General features: G+C 36.3%; 1 long non-coding RNA gene across 4 annotated transcripts; it reads left to right on the forward strand.

The window, feature by feature from the left end:
- Positions 1-517: 517 nt before the first annotated feature.
- Positions 518-5,140, forward strand: LOC139872230 (uncharacterized). 4 transcript variants are annotated; one of them, XR_011766952.1, is made up of 3 exons: positions 518-2,938; positions 3,275-3,426; positions 3,505-5,140. It is a non-coding gene; the product is annotated as an uncharacterized lncRNA (long non-coding RNA). The 4 variants fall into 4 exon arrangements; XR_011766954.1 differs by lacking the exon at positions 518-2,938 and having other exon boundaries at positions 2,961-3,426; positions 3,505-4,412; positions 4,523-5,140; XR_011766953.1 differs by lacking the exon at positions 518-2,938 and having other exon boundaries at positions 2,962-3,426; positions 3,505-4,408; positions 4,523-5,140.
- Positions 5,141-20,909: the final 15,769 nt, after the last annotated feature.

The following is a 20,909-nucleotide window of genomic DNA, read 5'->3' on the forward strand; positions in this document are numbered from 1 at the left end:
CATCTCTTCTATTGAGGGTTTGATTAATCGGGCTAGTGTGTGTAACTTTGTTGGCGTTAGATTGTCACTGTTATCCTCTCTAGTCCGGCTTGTTCTTTCAAATTCTTATGCCCACTTTAGTTTTATTGGTCTTCGTAGGTTACCCGCGATATAATAGCCTCCAATATTTGTACTTCCGTTCCATTATTGTATAGATATGTATAGGGTCTTGTAACTCTATTTTTATTAATGATAATTAATCTTGCTTTTAAAAAAAAAAAGAAAAAAAATTAAAAAAGCAATGTAATGATCTCATAATCACTAAGATTAATAATGATGAGACTAAAATACCCTTAATATAAAAAATAAAAAAAAAATAAAAAAAAAAAAAAAACGGGATGAAACATGAAAAATAGGAACTTTAAAATTCCATTCATTCACATTCAACCAAAAAAACCTAATCTTCTCCCAAAAATACACGTACACGACTAAAATCAAAATCAAGATTACACATTCCTTCACCCAAATTGAACATTTATAACTGAAGAAGATATGGCTTTTTCGATCGGATTTATTATCAAATCTCGATTGATTAAAGTTCTCAAATCAATACGTTTAAGTGTTATAGATCGATTAGACCGAGTGAAATCGTATTCGGCAATGAAATCAATGATCCGGCAATGAAGTCGATTCTAATCGGAACGACTGAAGAAATCAATCCAACATCAAAAATAATCGATGAATCCCATTTCTTTGCTTCAATTCAATATATGCATAAAGGTAGAAAATTTCGATTTCCAGGTTAAAGCCAATTCTCGATCCATAGATTTGGTAAACTTACTTTTCTTAATTCCCTGATCTTTAACATGCACATTAACTAAGGTTGGCAAGATGGGCCAGTTGGTCGGGTTGAATAGTGGGCCATGACAACGTCGGGTTAAAGCACGAAAAAACTTATTTTCGTGTTGCAACCTTTTATCTAATTATTACTAATACATTACATATAGTTATCAAAACGTTTGTAGCTTTCTTACATTAGTATTATTAGTAACTGAATAATGTGATTTAGGATTAATATATCTTAAAAGTAATTTTGTGAGTGGGTTTCACAGTTTTAACCCCCTTGACCTGGTTGAAACTGTGAATACAAATTCAGACCCATTGATAAGTTTTGTTTAGAATTATAACAAATTAGTACACTATAACACGGAGTCATAGCATCCTTGTGTAATATAACAAAACTCTTTCTTTTGCTACTATTAGAAATGCAATCATTGTTTTAATATCTATGGAACAGGTAACAACAATGGGACTAATTTACTCTGTGTTTTTGTGCGTGTTCACTACAATTGTGTTTGGTACTAAAAGGCTCAAGTGCTTGCATATTAAAGTTTCGATTGACCATATGTTCGTATACCCCAGTCGTGACCATTACTTAATATGTCTGACCCATGAGTAGACTTGTGTCGACCCATAGACCATCAATAATAAGTCAACAAAGTCAAAGTCTGCAACCTCTACCCACAGCCAAATTATCGCAAGATGTATCTTTAGTTGAGCCACTACTCCCGGTCCACCCTCGACCAACTCACTTTTCATTTTCAGCACCATCTTAATTTAGAGGAACACAATTTGTTCCGGTTTCCAATTTTGTGGTTTTTTGTTAAGTCAGTGGGCCATGAGGACTTACCCAACTCCGTATACAAGATGACATGTTTTAGCATTTCACAAGAAATCTCAAGTAACAGAGCATGATTTGCAACTTGGAGATAGTTCGAACATGTTTAGAGTTAGTTTTAGAATGGTTTTGGACAGCTTTAGAAGCTGCATTACAGCGGAAACAACATATTTCAGATGTTGATTTACAGCAGAAACGTTTTTGGTCCGGTCAGTTTTTGGGCAGAAATTACCATCGTCTTTGAATCATCATAATTAGTCAACCGTAACTTCGTTTAAGGCGTATTTTATGTCGTTGGAAAGCTTATTGAGTCGCCTTTAACCAGCAATTTACTTCAAGGCCTAACTTAGAGTTTAACTCTGTCAAATAGCTGAAACAGTTCAGACCGTCGAAGCTGAAAATTTGAGTGTGGGGGGTCGTAATTGCTACTTAGATTGTTTTTAGGTTGTCGGACTTCATAGCTTACACGTTTATCATATTATATATAGTTTTCAGGTGGTGATTACGTATTAAGAAGCAATTGTATTAAAGTTAAAGCTCCAGCTGAGTGCATGGACTTTTTACAAACTATTTGATTTTTAAATAGAATCGATTGAAGTTGATAACTATTAATATTTTATGGCTTTTGTTAAGTTATTCAGTAAATAGGTCCCTATCATCTAGAGATCGATTGCATTTGATGTTTCACAAGCAATATCAGTTATATTATGTTCAAAGGGAACCATGTCGTTTGACCCTATCCTTCATTTGACGATCCAAGTAGGTAATTGGGATTCTAATTTAAAGGTATTTGGAAGTATTTTTATGTATATTTGTTTAATACTGACTTTGGCCTATTTAGAGTTCCTTGATGTAGTAACAGGAAAGCTTCAATCATTCCTTCTATAACTAAAGTAAAACTGTACAAGCCTACAAGGGCCAAAATTCCGATTTTCATAGTGATTTTTTTATATATCATTACTTCATTAGTAGTTGCTAATGAAAGATGATAACTCTTCAATGAAAAACAAATTTAAACAGGTATGTTTCTACAACATACTGATATCATTCATATTTGTTATTTTAAAGAGGTAACAGAAACTCAACAAAGACCCCTTTATATTATATCATTCAAGTATTTTTTTTACTTTTTTTTTTTAATTATGTTTTGACATTTAAGTTTAAATTTTAATCTTTATGCATGTTTCCGCTATCTGAAGATCATTTTTCAAGGGTTAACGTAAGCAACAACGGACAAGGGTTGATGATTGTGTTCACATATCACAGCCGCGAATACGCAAGGTTTATTCTCAAATTTCTTGCCTTTTCATTATGGAATTTATATGTTATAATCTCTATAACTACTCATATTACACTTTCTTGCATCTCTTTAAGTTTTGCGATTGGTATATAATTAACACAGTTCACATTTCATATTTATACGTTCATTGCTTTATTTCTATTTTTCTTACGAACATAATGTTATAGAAAAGAAAGAAAAGCCTGAATCCATGAATGAGTTAGAGTTGATATCAACTGAATGGAGGTTTCAGTTTAGAAAATGTTTTAGAAGCCAACGATATGCTAAGTGTTTATTAGCATAGTCCTAAAATAATGCGTGCTTAATTTTGTTACCAGATGATTGTTGCGTGTTTAGTGTTTCACACAACAGGGCTATGTAAAGATAGAAACAACTCTGCAACCAAGTGTCCTGCTAATGAAATGGTGTCTAAAATTGAAGAAAACCGCAAAACCCATGGGCTTTTATGTTCACAAGCAAAACTCAAAAGGTAATATTCATCTTATTGTGCTTTAATTGTTCTTTACATGCTGGCATGTTGTTTGCTTCATGTGTATCGTTTTTACAGATGAAGTTATAAGGTGAAAAATCTGGAATAAAAGGGCACCCTGAAGCAGCTAAAAACTGAAATAGAAGGCCACCTTGAAGCAGCCATACAGGTTTTCAAAGTGGCTCTATCGTTGCACATGGTGGAGCTCATGAAAACCAGGGTCAACTGTTATTGAAGGTATTTCCTTTTATCTGACGTCCAGACCTTTATAAAGGTTGCCTAATGGGCGCATCTAGCGGGTGGGTATTGGGTTAAAATAGATGAGGGTCATAAGTATGTTTTCATCTATTAAATTTTAACAAGATGTTATTATGCTGTTAAAATACTTTGAAAACTGATTGATTTGTTTTTGGTGATCATTTTTCAAGTGTAATACCAAGTTGGGTGATTTTTGCAGTCAAGTTTAAGAATAAAAGTATAACGCGATGTTGAAGAAGGTACACTAGGAATTATTTCAAAGCCCATCTTCTTATCAGGGTATGGAAAGTATCATTTTACGGGTTTCATCCCCAATTTTTAAAACCCAAACCCTTTAATCTAATGCTTTATATCATTTTCCCTCATTCTCATTGCGCATTCCCACTTATCAAAATCCATTATTCCAAATACACCTCAATTTGTATAAATACTAAGTTTGGGTGAGGTTATGATATGTCCATTTCATATGGCTTAATTAGATTTATAAATTTAAAATAGGAGGTTGGCCAACTGAGGAAGATATGGTATTATGTAAGGTAAAGCTGTATAACATCCTTTCCATTTTGCCACTATTAGTGTCAGTTCTTTATGAATATTATGAAATCATTATCTTGACAGTCGGTGTTTCAGATCAATGTTGAGTTTAACTGAATACCTTGATTAGGTGGAACGTAATTCCTGAAGAACATGATTGAGTTTAGGATTTGAGCTCAGCTTTGACCAGGTAGGTAATACCCAATAACTTTGCAACGAAAATGTCATTGCAGTTGACATGTCGTAGACAATAACGTATATTATGGACTTAAATACTTTATAAATCTGAAATCTGTATTTCCAGGGTGATCAATTCCCTTTGGCAGCTAAAAAGATTGTAGCGGCGTGCTTTCACCCGCAATACGAAATTCAATCAGAAGCAGCATCCAATAACTACAAATGCGTTTCTATTTCTTCTACCCGCAATATGAACTATTTTCTTATTCATCATTAAGCCTTATTTTTTCTGTTTCTGATTTTCAAATATACTCATGGTTGCCAGATTTGTAGGATGCATTTGTGCTGTGGGATACTTTCAGATTTCAATTGTCAAGGACGGCTCTTTCGACATTTATGTTTCTTTTTCTTTTAATCCAATGTCTATTGTACTAACCTATGGTTTCTTATGTCCGTTGATGGCGGAAGAAAGGTGGTAGAGCTTGATGTTGGCGGATTTAATATTTTGAAGCTAGAGAAAGATCGAGGACTGCTCAGAATAAGGTTAATTGTTTTGTGTTGCGACTTTTCTTGTATGTTCGTAAAAAGTAGTTTCTTGACCAAAGTTCACCTGTGTAAGTCATGTTAAAGTGTTAGATTGGGAGCCATTTTGCTATTGTTTTTTCATTAACCAACATGGTATTGTGCAGCAAGCTGCTGTTGTGATTTTGATTAATCCGATTTTAATGACTTATGTTATGTAGACGATAGGATGTATTTGTAAACGTGGATGCTTGCATAATTTAATGAATCATGTAACCAGTTGTGTTAATAAGGGTGCAATATAATAATGATGGGTGGTTAGCTTGGTAACATAAAATAACACATCAGGTATTAATGGTCATTTGGTACCAATAGATTATGTTTGTCTACATACATGTACTCTGCTTACACCTCTAATGGAATTCATGCTCACATTTTGCCGATTACTAAATAAACATTACAATGAGCTTTTATACCTAAAAAAAACAGATGCAAAAATATTTGTCATGTTAATTATTAACGTTAGGTGGATGCCACTTGATCAAACTTGCATGGAATGCGCCCTTCAAATATTCTCAAGGTAAATTTATTAATGATAATTATCCTTTTAACTAAAAAATATTGTATCAAATGTTCAAATATCTTTGATTGTATTAAAATTAAAATTAAATACTAAAATGGCTATTATTTAATCCTTTATTATGTTTCATGTAACATCCCGCGTTTTTCCGTTAAATTTATTTTAACACCGTCTTTTTTTTTTTTAAATAATATCTTTCGTCATTTATTTTGGCATCTTTCGTTAACTAACGTTCATAATATCCTCGTTATTTAATTATAACGTCACCCGTTTACTCGAGCGTTTAAATATTCGTTTGGTTATTTCCCGCACCCGCTTTGAAACTAGAGGGACCAAACTTGCAAAGAGGCCAAAGATTTGACTAGGTCAACTAGTCAAACCTTCAACCTCCTCCTCTCATTCATCTCTCTCTTTCTCCTTTTGATACTTCCAAATCCTCTCAACTTTCTAACATAAATTCATCATCTAAATCCGGATTAGGGAGCTAGCAACCAAATAAATTACATATTTGAACTCCTCGTGATCTCCTCTTCGATTCCATACCGATTTCATCAATTTTGGGTAACTTTCTAAAATCACTAATTTTATGTGTTCTTGAGATTTTTGAGTTATAAAGTTGTTAATTAGTGTCTATGACTCAAGTCTAGTATGATTATGTGATTTGTATGCTTGTTCTTGCAATTTTGATGTAACTAGTTCATTATGAAAGAACACTTGCATAATCTTGAGTTTTAGGTGTTCATATGTGGTTTGATGATGAAAGTTCATGTTTTAATTGTGTTCCTAACATCACTAGCTTCAAATTGGTATGTAGGTTGACATGGATTAGTTTCATAATCATGATGGTTGAATTTGTGATTTTGGGTTAGGGTTTGATAGAAGTAAATTGAATCTTGATGCATTAAATGCTTGATAATGTTAATTGTAAGGGTTAGATTGTGTTGTATGCTTAATTACCTTCGAAACGGCATATCGTTCATGTAATTTGGTTGCCAAATCATTAAATTGCATTTATGACTTGTATGCATTGAACGAGGAACATTAATTGCGGTTTTTGGTTGTTGCAAGTGGAAGTTTGATTGATGATATGTGTTTAGTTGTTTTACTCGTCAAATTACCTTTCTAACGATATAAGATACGAGTTCTAAGTATTAGCGGTTTGCGAGTTATGCTTGAAAGTGTTTGGAATTGAGACTTGGACATTTGAGACTGACCAGGTACCAGTTCCCGTGTATTGTCGCGGCGCGACAATTTGGGGCCGCGGCGCGGCCTAAGCCGTGTCCAGTTTCTGACCTCTTTGGTCAAAATACGAAAAATGTTTTGCACACTATGGACCTCCGATTCACATGAGACTTGTTCTAACATGCTTATATATGAATAAAAACCTCAGAAAAATAGTTCGGGACCCGACCCGAACGTGTTGACTTTCGTTGACTTTGACCGACCAAAGTTTGACTTTTTGTCAAACTTAATCAAATGATTATGCAACCTTCCTAACTTGTTTCTGTACTTGTATCTTGCATGAAACTTGATGATTTGATTCACATGCTATATTAATCGAGTCGTATTGAGCCATAGGACTAATTGAACATCTTTGACCCTTCGTGACTATCGTTATTGATACAACCTATTTGTTTAGGTCAAGACTAGCATTGTTCTTTGCACACGTTACTTGTCGAAGTACTTTTTGGTTCGTGCATACAAGGTGAGATCATAGTCCCACTTTTTACTCTTTTGAACTTACTTTTGGGATGAGAAAACATAAACGATTCTTTTGAACTAAGTGAACACAAGAACGGGAAAACAAACATTCTACATACGAGTTTAGAACGAAAATCCTCAATCCGATTATCATTAGTTACATCAGATGGTGTAAGCGAGAACTTATGTTATATGGCCATATGGGTTTGACAACCCTCATCTTTGACGGTTCGCTACCGTCTACGGATGAAATATATTTTCGGGAAACAGTGTTGTTCTAGCACTAATTGATGGGGTATTCAACGGACGGAATGTTAAGTTTTGATAATTGGGTGCTCGTGAATATTAACTTTTAGAATGTATTACTATTATTTCAACTTTGCAAACCTTGTGGTTCGACTTACTTTACTTTTACTCACAAACTCACTTAAACCTATGATTTCACCAACGTTTTCGTTGACAGATTTCTATGTTTTTCTCAGGTCTTGCACGATATGTGATACATGCTTCCGCTCATTATTTGATACTTGCATTGGATGTCGAGTATACATGCTTTTCATGGAGCGTCTTATGACTTTACTTTAAACCGTGTCGCCTAGATTTCCTTTGTACTTATAACCTTGTAACTTAACTTTTGGTTGAACAATTCTTGTAAACTTTGGAAACAATCTTTATTTTGAAATGAAGGCGACGTATTTTGGTCAAACTTTGTCTTAAAGACTTATGACCATGCAATGGGACCTACGTAGACGACGCCGTCACTTGACGATTTGTCGGGGTCGCTACAAGTGGTATCAGAGCCTTGGTTGTAGGGATTTAGAGTTCATTTGTGTCCACCCCGAGTCATAGGGTACATAGGTGAATCTAGACTACAACCAACATATAGACTGAAGTAGGAATTACTTGACTATTTGTGCATTTATACTCGAACTCTTCTATCATATCTAACTCGTATTCGATCTTGATCTTACGTTGATAAATTTTGTTGACGCGCCACCTTGACTTTATGAAGTAATGTTAAATGCACATGAGAATCAGGGTAATATAATTTCCGGGATTATATTACGGTGATTCACATGGACGTTCCGACATTATGACATAAAGAATTTAAGGAGAGTCAAGGAAAAAATTTCTCTCTATCCTTATCCCATATCACGGTTAGTATTGTTAAAAATACTAATCAACGATATTCTTGTGTCATGAAGGAACAATGGCTCACCAAGGTCAACACAATACCCCTCTCGAAACTCTAGAACAAGCTCTTCAACGAATGATAACCACCGCCGTGGGTACGGCCGTGGCCGATCACTTTTCCAACAACACCAATCGTGGAGCCGGAAATTCAAGCGAAGGTTGCTCCTACAAGAACTTCATGAAGTACAACCCTCCCACTTTCGATGGAACCGAAGGACCGGTTACTCTCACTCGATGGTTTGACCAAATGGAGACCGTTTTTAACACAAGCGGTTGTCGAGATCAAGATAAGGTCAAGTTTTCCACCCTCACTTTCACCGGCATTGCTCTCTCGTGGTGGAACAAGTACGTACAATCGGTGGGTATCGATGAAGCCCACACACTTTCATGGACCGAATTAAGAGAAAGAATGATCACCGAATATTTTCTGCGCGACGGGACTCGAAGGCTCGAACAGGGTCTAAGGAATTTAAGAACGGTCGGGAATGACCTCGGAGCTTATAATCAACGGTTTACCGAACTAGTCTCAATGTGTCCAAATCTCATGACTCCCGAATCCCTAAGAGTCGAACTTTACATGGATGGCCTCCCTAAGAGCATTCAACACGGGGTAATGGCATCCCAACCCACTAACATACAAGAGGCTTTAACCAAGGCCCGCCAAACTTTAGAAACGGCGAATGAAATGGAAGCACCGGCACCAATGGTCGAGAACCACCCGAGTAACAACAAAAGAAAATGGGAAGCCTCCCAATCAAGCAACCGCAACAATAACAACCTCACCAAAGAGCCCTTTTTCCCCGGCGACAAGAAAGGGTATGCCGGAAAACTACCTTTTTGTAACGAATGCCACAAGCATCACTTTGAAGGATGTGGCAGGTTTCGCCACCGGCGCCAAGAAAGTGGTCACGTCGCCAAACGTTGTGGAAGTACCACCCCCGTCGCTCGAATGATGCCCAACACACACAGGACGGGTGCTTGCTTCGAATGTGGTCAACTGGGTCATTTTAGGAATGTGTGCCCAAAGAAGAAATCAACCCCAACGCACGCCGTTAAACTTTCAACATCAACGCCTAGGATGCCCGAGACGACGATGGACTAGTCACGGGTATGTTTCTTCTCGAAATTCTCACGTTTCATGTTTATTCGATTCGGTTACCGTTAGACGTTTTATAAACAAGGCTCTGACTCATACTCTTTGCACTTCACCTTTTTCCCCTAGACACTACTTAGGCAATTTAAGTGACCAACGGAAAATATTGTGTGCCTATAAATTTTATTGGAGGATATACGTTAAGACTTTTGACTTGACACCTATAGAACTAGGGAGCTCGGAACCTATTCGTTAAAAAGAAAATGTTTCCCCATCATCTTGTATAGATTATTGTGAACTGAGTAATTTTCGGTTGGAAACCGATACCCTCTCCCTCGCATCCATGACCTCATGATTTCTTGCATGAATCCCGTGTGTATTCCAAAACGACCTCCGTTCCGGTTATCATCAATTGGGGGTTAAGGGAGACGAAGTCTCCTAAGCCATTTTCCGAACTCGCAACGTTAGTTGTAAATCTCTCTTAGTACCCTTCAATTTATTTAGGACTCTGTCCGTATCCATGAACCTCCTAAACCACGTATGCAAACTTATCTAGACAAATCCGTTATCGTATTTATACATGATATCTTGACCTATTCAAGTAAAGAAGGAAAACGAACAACATCTCCGTCTTACGCTCGAACTTTTGAGAAAAGAGCAACTCTATACCGAATTCTTCGAGTGAGGATTTTGGTTAAACGAAGTTCAATTTCTAGACCCTGTTGATAGTGGTCAAAGTATTTCAATACATCTCACAATCGAAACCACACGTAACCGGGAAACTCTCACGACTCAGACTTGTACTCGTAAAATCTTCGATCTCACCGGTTGTTACCGCAGATTCATTTTCGACTTTATCTCGTGATGCTCGTTCTTTACCCTCGATAACTCATTAAGGTAGAAATTTAAACCTCTCTGTGTCCGAACCTTGAACGTAATTTTTTTTCACGCAAACCTTACTAGCTAAATTCGATTAGCACAATGGAATGCGAATATGGAGATATTTCTACTTGAACGCCTGAAAGGCATACTCTCTCGACTCAAAATTGACGTAACTGAAATTCGTTATTTTGCACGAAGAATTCGAATACATAATTGTGGACTCGATCAATTTTCTCGTCATCATGTACCAAACTACATACCTCTGTTATTTCGCCGTTACCGTCTGATATTACTGGAACTTAAGATAACACACAATCCAAGGATACTTCACTCTTCTTTGACTTAACGTCCTTGTGTTTCTGATAATCGGCCAACCACTATTCAACCCCAAACTATACAACTACGTGTACTATCTCGTTTCTCTTTCAAACCTCAACTTTTGACAACTAGAGGCACGATATGGCAACCTCGATGTGTAAACTCACTCTACTCTAAGTTCTCATTTCACTCCTATCTTTATCGCTCGCACTTCCGTATAAGAAAACTTCTTGTAACATTTCCCAATGGATAGAGAAACTCTTCATATTACATTAGTATTCGCCACGAGGGTGAATAGTCCTAACGAACATTTTTCGAACCCTAACTGACTTGTTCAAACATATCTTGAGAGATTCTATTCCAACACGGTGTATCTTTGTCAATTATCCCGTATCGAAATACTCGTTTCACTTCTAGTTTTACAAGAAACCTTGGAGACCCTGATGTTATGCGAGGTGTATATAAAATAGTTATTAATTTTAGCAGAAAACACTATTAAATACGATACAATTTTACACAAGATATTTATTTATTTATAGAATGGATATACTTAAACCTTGCTACAACACTTATAGGCAGTGTACCTAATCGTACAGTAGTGTAGTTTTTAGTAAGTCCGGTTCGTTCCACAGGGAAATCTTTAAACAAAGCTCAACGCTATATTAGTTTACTTTTATAAAAATACAAACATATATATAAGTAATATTATTATTATAAAGGGGGGTTTTTACCGACGTTTCATGACCGGTTTGTCGATTTTAAAACTTTAGTCGCAGTTAAAACCTAATGTAAAATATTAAATAAATAAAAGACTTAAATTAAAACTTAAAGTAAATAACGATAATGAAATTGCGAATAATAAAAGTGCGGTAAACTTGCGATAATTAAAAAGTACGATAATTAAAAGTGCGATTAAACAACAATAAATAAAAGTGCGATAATTAGAAGTGCAATTAAATATAAAATAAAGGAAATTAAATATGAAATAAAAGAATTATGCTTATTTAAACTTCCGTAATCATGATGTTTGACGTGTTGATTTTAGTTTTATGCCCATGGGTTAATTGTCCTTTGTCCTGGATTATTCAATATGTCCGTCTGGTTTTTGTCCATAACAGTCCATCAGTCATAAATATAAAGTGCGAGTGTCCTCGTCAAATTATTATTATACCCGAAGTTAAATATTCCAACTAATTGGGGATTCGAATTGTAACAAGGTTTTAATACTTTGTTTAATGAATACACCAGGTTATCGACTGCGTGTAAACCAAGGTTTTACTACTTTGTTAACAATTACACCAATTACCCTTGAATGTAATTTCACCCCTGTTTTAATTATTCTAGTGGCTATTAATCCATTCCCGTGTCCGGTTAAATGAACGATTATTCGTACATATAAATACCCCGCCCATCGTGTCCGATTGAGTGTATATGGTAATTTATAGGGACGCCCAATTGTAAATCTTTATATTAACATTAACAAACTTTCATTTAGTTAAACAAATATAAAGCCCATTAATAGCCCATAGTCTAATTTCCACAAGTGTCGTTCTTTTGTCCAAACCCCAATTATGGTACAAAGCCCAATTACCCAATTTTAGTAATTAGCCCAACATCATGATTACTTCGTTTTAAATAAGCATAATAATAACTTAGCTACGAGACATTAATGTAAAAAGGTTGAACATAACTTACAATGATTAAAAATAGCGTAGCGTTACACGGACAGAATTTCGACTTACACCCTTACAATATTCGCTAACATACCCTTATTATTAGAATTATAATTAAAATTAAAATTAAAATATAAATTATATATATTTTACGTATATATGAGAGAAGAGAGATTTATTATTTTGATCAGAATTCGGTTGGCTTTATAGGCAGTTTTCAATTTTGGGGCTCCGCGACTCGCGGTGAAAACCTCTTCAAACTCCGCGAGTCGCGGAGGTTACTTTTACAGCTCAGTCCTTGGAGTTTTTCTCTGCCGACGGTTTTTTTTATTTATAAATATAATATATATATAATTAATATAATTAATTATATATTATATTATATTTATATACATAGTTAACTTGTAATTTTTAGTCCGTTGCGTCGAGCGTTAAGAGTTGACTCTGGTCCCGGTTCCGGATTTTCGAACGTCCTCGCGTACAATTTAATATCTTGTACTTTGCGTTTTGAATCTTGTACTTTTGTAATTTCGAGACGTTTCTTATCAATAATTGGAACTTTTTTGATTGTCTTTTGTACTTTTGAGCTTTTTGGTCGTTTGCGTCTAAAATTCGTCGAATCTGTCTTTTGTCTTCACCTTTTATTATACAAACGAATATCACTTGTAAATAGAACAATTGCAACTAAAAGCTTGTCTTTCTTGAGGAATAATGCTATGAAATATATGTTCGTTTTTAGCATTATCAGACCCGCTTAGACATGAGTACCGCGTACCACCCACAAACCGACGAACCAAGCAAACGAACGATTTACGTCTTGGAAAGACATGTCACAAACTCGTATTGTCACCTTTAGTAGTTCTTCTTACAACGACAGCTATCATTCGTATATTAACGCAACACTTCCGAAACCCTATATGACCGCAGATGTCATACCCCTGTTCATTTAACCAAAACATGTGGCAAGCAAATCACCGAATCTGAACTCCATCAAGAAACAACAATTGAGATCATTCAAGTCCGAGAAGGGCTCGAGACAACCCATAGTCACCAAAAGAGTTATACCAAACTTAGATGAAAACCTCACAAAAATCCCTGTGTGTAACAGTGTAATATTGAGAACCCGCACCTTGGAAAGGTGTGATCCGCTTCGGGAATCAGGGAAAGTTAAAACCCGCGACACGTTGACCCTTTTGAAACCTTGGGGCGTATTGGAACCGCTTCCTACCGTTTAGAACTTCCGACTCAATTAAGTTTCCGTTTACCTTACATTTCGTGTAACAAACTTAGAAACGTATCCTGCGGAACAGGAACGTGCAATCCTTCTAGATGCACCAACTATTGATGACAAACTCCTCCTCATAGGAAAAACCGGCTGAACTTGTGGATCGTAAAACCAAGCCCTAATACAACGTAACCCCCCGACTATCCGGATTCGTGGAATGTCCAAGAAAGTACCTTCAATCATTCGTAGAGTTACTACACTAGGTCTCGAGTAAGAGACATCGACTATTACTTCCAACTAAATTTCGGGACGAAATTTCTTTTGAGGTGTGGATAATGTAACATCCCGCGTTTTTCCGTTAAATTTATTTTAACACCGTCTTTTTTTTTTTTTAAATAATATCTTTCGTCATTTATTTTGGCATCTTTCGTTAACTAACGTTCATAATATCCTCGTTATTTAATTATAACGTCACCCGTTTACTCGAGCGTTTAAATATTCGTTTGGTTATTTCCCGCACCCGCTTTGAAACTAGAGGGACCAAACTTGCAAAGAGGCCAAAGATTTGACTAGGTCAACTAGTCAAACCTTCAACCTCCTCCTCTCATTCATCTCTCTCTTTCTCCTTTTGATACTTCCAAATCCTCTCAACTTTCTAACATAAATTCATCATCTAAATCCGGATTAGGGAGCTAGCAACCAAATAAATTACATATTTGAACTCCTCGTGATCTCCTCTTCGATTCCATACCGATTTCATCAATTTTGGGTAACTTTCTAAAATCACTAATTTTATGTGTTCTTGAGATTTTTGAGTTATAAAGTTGTTAATTAGTGTCTATGGCTCAAGTCTAGTATGATTATGTGATTTGTATGCTTGTTCTTGCAATTTTGATGTAACTAGTTCATTATGAAAGAACACTTGCATAATCTTGAGTTTTAGGTGTTCATATGTGGTTTGATGATGAAAGTTCATGTTTTAATTGTGTTCCTAACATCACTAGCTTCAAATTGGTATGTAGGTTGACATGGATTAGTTTCATAATCATGATGGTTGAATTTGTGATTTTGGGTTAGGGTTTGATAGAAGTAAATTGAATCTTGATGCATTAAATGCTTGATAATGTTAATTGTAAGGGTTAGATTGTGTTGTATGCTTAATTACCTTCGAAACGGCATATCGTTCATGTAATTTGGTTGCCAAATCATTAAATTGCATTTATGACTTGTATGCATTGAACGAGGAACATTAATTGCGGTTTTTGGTTGTTGCAAGTGGAAGTTTGATTGATGATATGTGTTTAGTTGTTTTACTCGTCAAATTACCTTTCTAACGATATAAGATACGAGTTCTAAGTATTAGCGGTTTGCGAGTTATGCTTGAAAGTGTTTGGAATTGAGACTTGGACATTTGAGACTGACCAGGTACCAGTTCCCGTGTATTGTCGCGGCGCGACAATTTGGGGCCGCGGCGCGGCCTAAGCCGTGTCCAGTTTCTGACCTCTTTGGTCAAAATACGAAAAATGTTTTGCACACTATGGACCTCCGATTCACATGAGACTTGTTCTAACATGCTTATATATGAATAAAAACCTCAGAAAAATAGTTCGGGACCCGACCCGAACGTGTTGACTTTCGTTGACTTTGACCGACCAAAGTTTGACTTTTTGTCAAACTTAATCAAATGATTATGCAACCTTCCTAACTTGTTTCTGTACTTGTATCTTGCATGAAACTTGATGATTTGATTCACATGCTATATTAATCGAGTCGTATTGAGCCATAGGACTAATTGAACATCTTTGACCCTTCGTGACTATCGTTATTGATACAACCTATTTGTTTAGGTCAAGACTAGCATTGTTCTTTGCACACGTTACTTGTCGAAGTACTTTTTGGTTCGTGCATACAAGGTGAGATCATAGTCCCACTTTTTACTCTTTTGAACTTACTTTTGGGATGAGAAAACATAAACGATTCTTTTGAACTAAGTGAACACAAGAACGGGAAAACAAACATTCTACATACGAGTTTAGAACGAAAATCCTCAATCCGATTATCATTAGTTACATCAGATGGTGTAAGCGAGAACTTATGTTATATGGCCATATGGGTTTGACAACCCTCATCTTTGACGGTTCGCTACCGTCTACGGATGAAATATATTTTCGGGAAACAGTGTTGTTCTAGCACTAATTGATGGGGTATTCAACGGACGGAATGTTAAGTTTTGATAATTGGGTGCTCGTGAATATTAACTTTTAGAATGTATTACTATTATTTCAACTTTGCAAACCTTGTGGTTCGACTTACTTTACTTTTACTCACAAACTCACTTAAACCTATGATTTCACCAACGTTTTCGTTGACAGATTTCTATGTTTTTCTCAGGTCTTGCACGATATGTGATACATGCTTCCGCTCATTATTTGATACTTGCATTGGATGTCGAGTATACATGCTTTTCATGGAGCGTCTTATGACTTTACTTTAAACCGTGTCGCCTAGATTTCCTTTGTACTTATAACCTTGTAACTTAACTTTTGGTTGAACAATTCTTGTAAACTTTGGAAACAATCTTTATTTTGAAATGAAGGACACGTATTTTGGTCAAACTTTGTCTTAAAGACTTATGACCATGCAATGGGACCTACGTAGACGACGCCGTCACTTGACGATTTGTCGGGGTCGCTACATTTCACACTTTGGAGTTACTTTTAAACCATGCCGAACTGTCTCAAAATCAAACTGAACAAACGGAATCATTGAAATTAACAACTATCTAAAAGGAGGTCAAAATTACAAATGACATAGATAACTTTAAATGATCTGATCTTTGTTATATTCTTCTTTTCGATCACCAGACTCAAAACTTTGGTGTTTAGCTGTTATGAGTTGACATATATTGTTAGAAAGTAGAGTCAAGATATTACCAAAAATAGATGTTTGACTTTGGATCAGAAGGAAAGCAACCCTCATCATTTCCATAAGTAAATGGGTCACATGGCAACTTAAGGATATGCAGTCTGCAGTAGACAACGGCTAAACACAACAGCACTTTTCATGTTTTAGTAAAAGGGGTTCCAAAATGTATATTGGAGCCTATCCTCTTATAGAAATAGCCGTTAGGATATCCACTGTATTAAAGGGCTTCTATAGCCATTAACATAAAATTCAATGAAAAATATCAGCATCTAGCATTCAATAAAACCGATTTCAATCTTCATATTTGTTTATTAACATGGTATCAGAGCTTACGGTTTGCTGATCCTAGAATCAAAGCAACCATTGTATAGCTTCAATCATTTACCCAAAAAAAAAAAAAAATCAAGCTGCCATGTCAAATATTGACGGTAGCTCAATGCATCAAACCATTAACGAATTCAGCATACAAAGTGAGAAATCCGAGCAATCAAGGCTTGTCAAAAATAGTTACCTTAATGTTCTGTGCCAGCCACCACCGGTCACTATCAAAACCGAAGAAATCCTAACCAACCAAGAAGGTATAAGGGTGAAGACGGAGAGGATAGCGGCAACGGTGGCGACTGGAGCGACGGTGGGAAACAACCGAAAGACAACCGGCAACTGCACTACAGTATCAACGAGAGGTAACTCGAACTTTATTCTCTCGTCTCAAATACATAAAACGGCCGAAAGGGTGAGGGTAAAACCCTCAATTCGTTTTTATAAAGCTAAAATACCACAATCGACCGGAGTAAACTGGAGAAATCCAATTTCCTCTCACACGGCCACAAAGGGAGGGTTGTATAACTCTTACCCTAAGTTGTTAAAATCAGACATTATCACAGAACCGGCCAAGGGAATGAAGATAAATCAATCAAACCCTAGCTCTCTGCGTGAATCTGAGGATGCGCCTGAGAGAATAGATAGCCTCATGAACCATAATTTATTATATAAATCACATATAGAGGCCACAGAAAGAGAGAAATCTAATAAATTGTATAACCCCAATCCTTTTTTACAAAGGGCGATGAAGACTACATGTGAGAAAAGGGTTAGAATAAACCTTAAATTAAAAAAGCCAAACGAATGGCTTGAAGTGAACGACTCTTCAAAGAATAAAGAGTTAAAACTTGACTCTTCACATAATATGGAGCCAACTAGCCAAATTAAACCTTTAAGTTCTATTAATATAGAAACTAACCCCTCAAGTTCTATTAAAAGTTTTGGAAATTCAAATCATAACACCAAATATTTTAGAACTCCTGTTTTTAATACTAGAAACTTATATGGTAAAGCAAACATAGTTTCAAATAACATAAAAAATAGTGAATGGATATTTGACTGTGGTGCTACTCACACCATGACTTTTGAAAAATTCGATTTTTGTTCCGAATCAAAACCTCGAGTTAATAAAATTCAAACGGCCAATGGAGGCATTGTACAAGTAGAAGGGGCTGGGAAAATTGAAATTACTCCAACTTTGAAATTATCTAATTGTTTATATATCCCGGACCTGTCTCATAAACTGTTATCCATTAGCCACGTTACAAAAGAACTAAAGTGTTCTGTTCTATTACACCCTACCTTTTATATCCTTCAAGACATTAGGACTGGGGCAATTATTGGACGTGGCACTGAACGGGATGGGTTGTACTATGTGGACGAAGTAACCCAACAAGATACCGTGATGCTTGCTCACGGAACACCTACGAGGGAAGCTTGGTTATGGCATAGGAGGTTGGGTCACCCATCTGCTGGATACTTACATGCGTTATTTCCTAGCCTCTTTCCATCCAATGTTACTTTAAATTGTGAAACTTGTATTTTGGCCAAAAGCCACCGAAGTACATTTAAACCTAGTAATACTAGAAAAGATATACCTTTTGCTTTAATTCATTCTGATGTATGGGGTCCTGCACCGGTTATTGGGGGGAGAAATTTTCGGTACTTTGTCTTATTTATTGATGACCATTCACAAATGACTTGGATTTACTTTTTAACCCACAAATCAGAAGTTTTTGATAAATTTTCTCACTTTTATAAAATGGTACAAACTCAATTTAATAAAAACATACAAATGTTAAGATCCGACAACGGGGGTGAGTTTGTAAACTCATCAATGAAACTCTTTTGTGAAAATAATGGGGTTATTCATCAAACCTCGTGTGCTCATACTCCCGAGCAAAATGGCGTAGCCGAACGTAAAAATCGACTACTTTTAGAAATGACAAGAGCTTTATTAATTGAATCCAAGGCTCCGAAAAGTTTTTGGCCCGAAGCTCTTGCTTCCGCTACCTATCTTATCAACCGATTACCTACCAAAGTTTTGGGCACAAAAACTCCTAAAGGTACTCTTTCCCAATTTCATACCCTTCCGATCTCATTTAGCATTGAACCTCGCATATTTGGGTGTTCCGTATTTGTCTACATCCCAAAAAGTGAGCGCACCAAACTAGATCCATGTGCGGAAAAGTGTGTGATGGTTGGTTATGGGATCAACCAAAAAGGGTATCGGTGCTATAGTCCAAAGAAACGTCATGTCTACACTACCATGAATTGTGACATTCTCGAAACTGAATATTTTTATCATACCCAACTCACGAGTGAGGGGGAGAAAGTGGATATTGACACTCTAAGTTGGATACAATGAATACCTAGATCCGACAATATCCAAACATCAACACCAAACCCATTTCCCGATTCACCAAACCCATGTCCCGATTCACCAAACTCAAGTCCCGAGTCACCAAACCCAAGTCCCGATTCACCAAATACTATGCCACAAGATTCTGAACCTACCGAAACCTCCTCAAACAATGAACATCCAGTTCAAGAAGAGCAAAACAACACAACTTCTGATACCGCAAATGAAAATGAAACCACAGAAAGATATGTCTTACCTCAGAGAGTCAACAGAGGTGTACCACCAAAGAGATACTCTCCAGAAAAAGAAGCTCAAAGATCAAGATACCCAGTTGCTAATATTGCACAGGGGAACCTATCAAGTGAAGCACATAAATTCAATTGTACTTTATATTCTGAAGACATTCCAGCTACAGTTGATCAAGCAATGAAATCTGACAAATGGAGAAAGGCTATGGAAGAAGAGATAGAAGCACTTAAGAAAAATGACACATGGAAAAAATGTGTTATTCCTCAAGAAAAGAAATCTGTAGGATGCCGATGGGTGTTTACAATCAAACAAAAACCAGATGGCACCATTGAAAGATATAAAGCACGCCTTGTTGCCAAAGGATATACTCAAAAATATGGAATAGATTATTCCGAGACTTTCTCACCAGTTGCAAAGATTGATACCATCAGGATTCTTTTCTCAGTTGCTGCAAATGAAGAATGGCCACTTCACCAATTTGATGTGAAGAATGCCTTTCTGCATGGTGAACTAAAAGAAGAAGTCTATATGGAAGCCCCTCCAGGATTCTCCGGAAACTTCAAAAATGGGGAAGCTTGTCGACTTAAGAAATCTTTATATGGGTTAAAACAATCCCCACGGGCTTGGTTTGGGAGGTTTACACTATTTATGAAAAAATATGATTTTAAACAAAGCAACTCGGATCATACTCTCTTTTTTAAACGAAAAGGAAATTTAATTACATGCTTAATCATTTATGTTGATGATATGATAATAACGGGAAATGATAAAGAGGAAATTTCTAATTTAAAAATGAACTTATTTAAAGAATTTGAAATGAAAGACTTGGGCAGACTTAAGTATTTTTTGGGGATTGAGGTATTACGATCCCAACAGGGAATATTTATCTGTCAAAAGAAGTATGTTCTTGATTTTCTTGCAGAAACAGGTATGATTGATTGCAAACCAGCTGATACTCCAATGATTCCAAACCAAAAGCTATATATGGAAGATGACGCTGATCTTGCTGATAAAGGGCAATACCAAAGGATGGTGGGAAAACTCATCTATCTTGCTCACACTCGACCTGATATAGCACATGCAGTTGGAGTTGTGAGTCAATTCATGCATCAACCACAAGTTCACCATATGGAAGCTGTAATGAGAATCATCAGATACTTGAAGAAAACAACAGATCATGGAGTTGTTTTTAAAAGATATAGATACCTAAAGACTCAAATATATACAGATGCAAGCTGGGCTGGAGAAAAAGGGGATAGAAAATTTACATCCGGATTCTTCACACTTGTCGGGGGTAATTTAGTTGCATGGAGAAGTAAGAAACAAAAGGTTGTCTCCCTTTCAAGTGCCGAATCAGAATTCAGAGGAATAGCTAAAGGAGTGGTCGAGGCATTATTGTGACGATCGCTCCAAATCCATATGGACGAACACGTCATTCATCGATTTCATTGCGAGGTATTTGACCTCTA

Source organism: Rutidosis leptorrhynchoides, chromosome 10 (genome assembly GCF_046630445.1).
Source record: "Rutidosis leptorrhynchoides isolate AG116_Rl617_1_P2 chromosome 10, CSIRO_AGI_Rlap_v1, whole genome shotgun sequence".
Taxonomy (NCBI): Eukaryota; Viridiplantae; Streptophyta; class Magnoliopsida; order Asterales; family Asteraceae; genus Rutidosis; species Rutidosis leptorrhynchoides.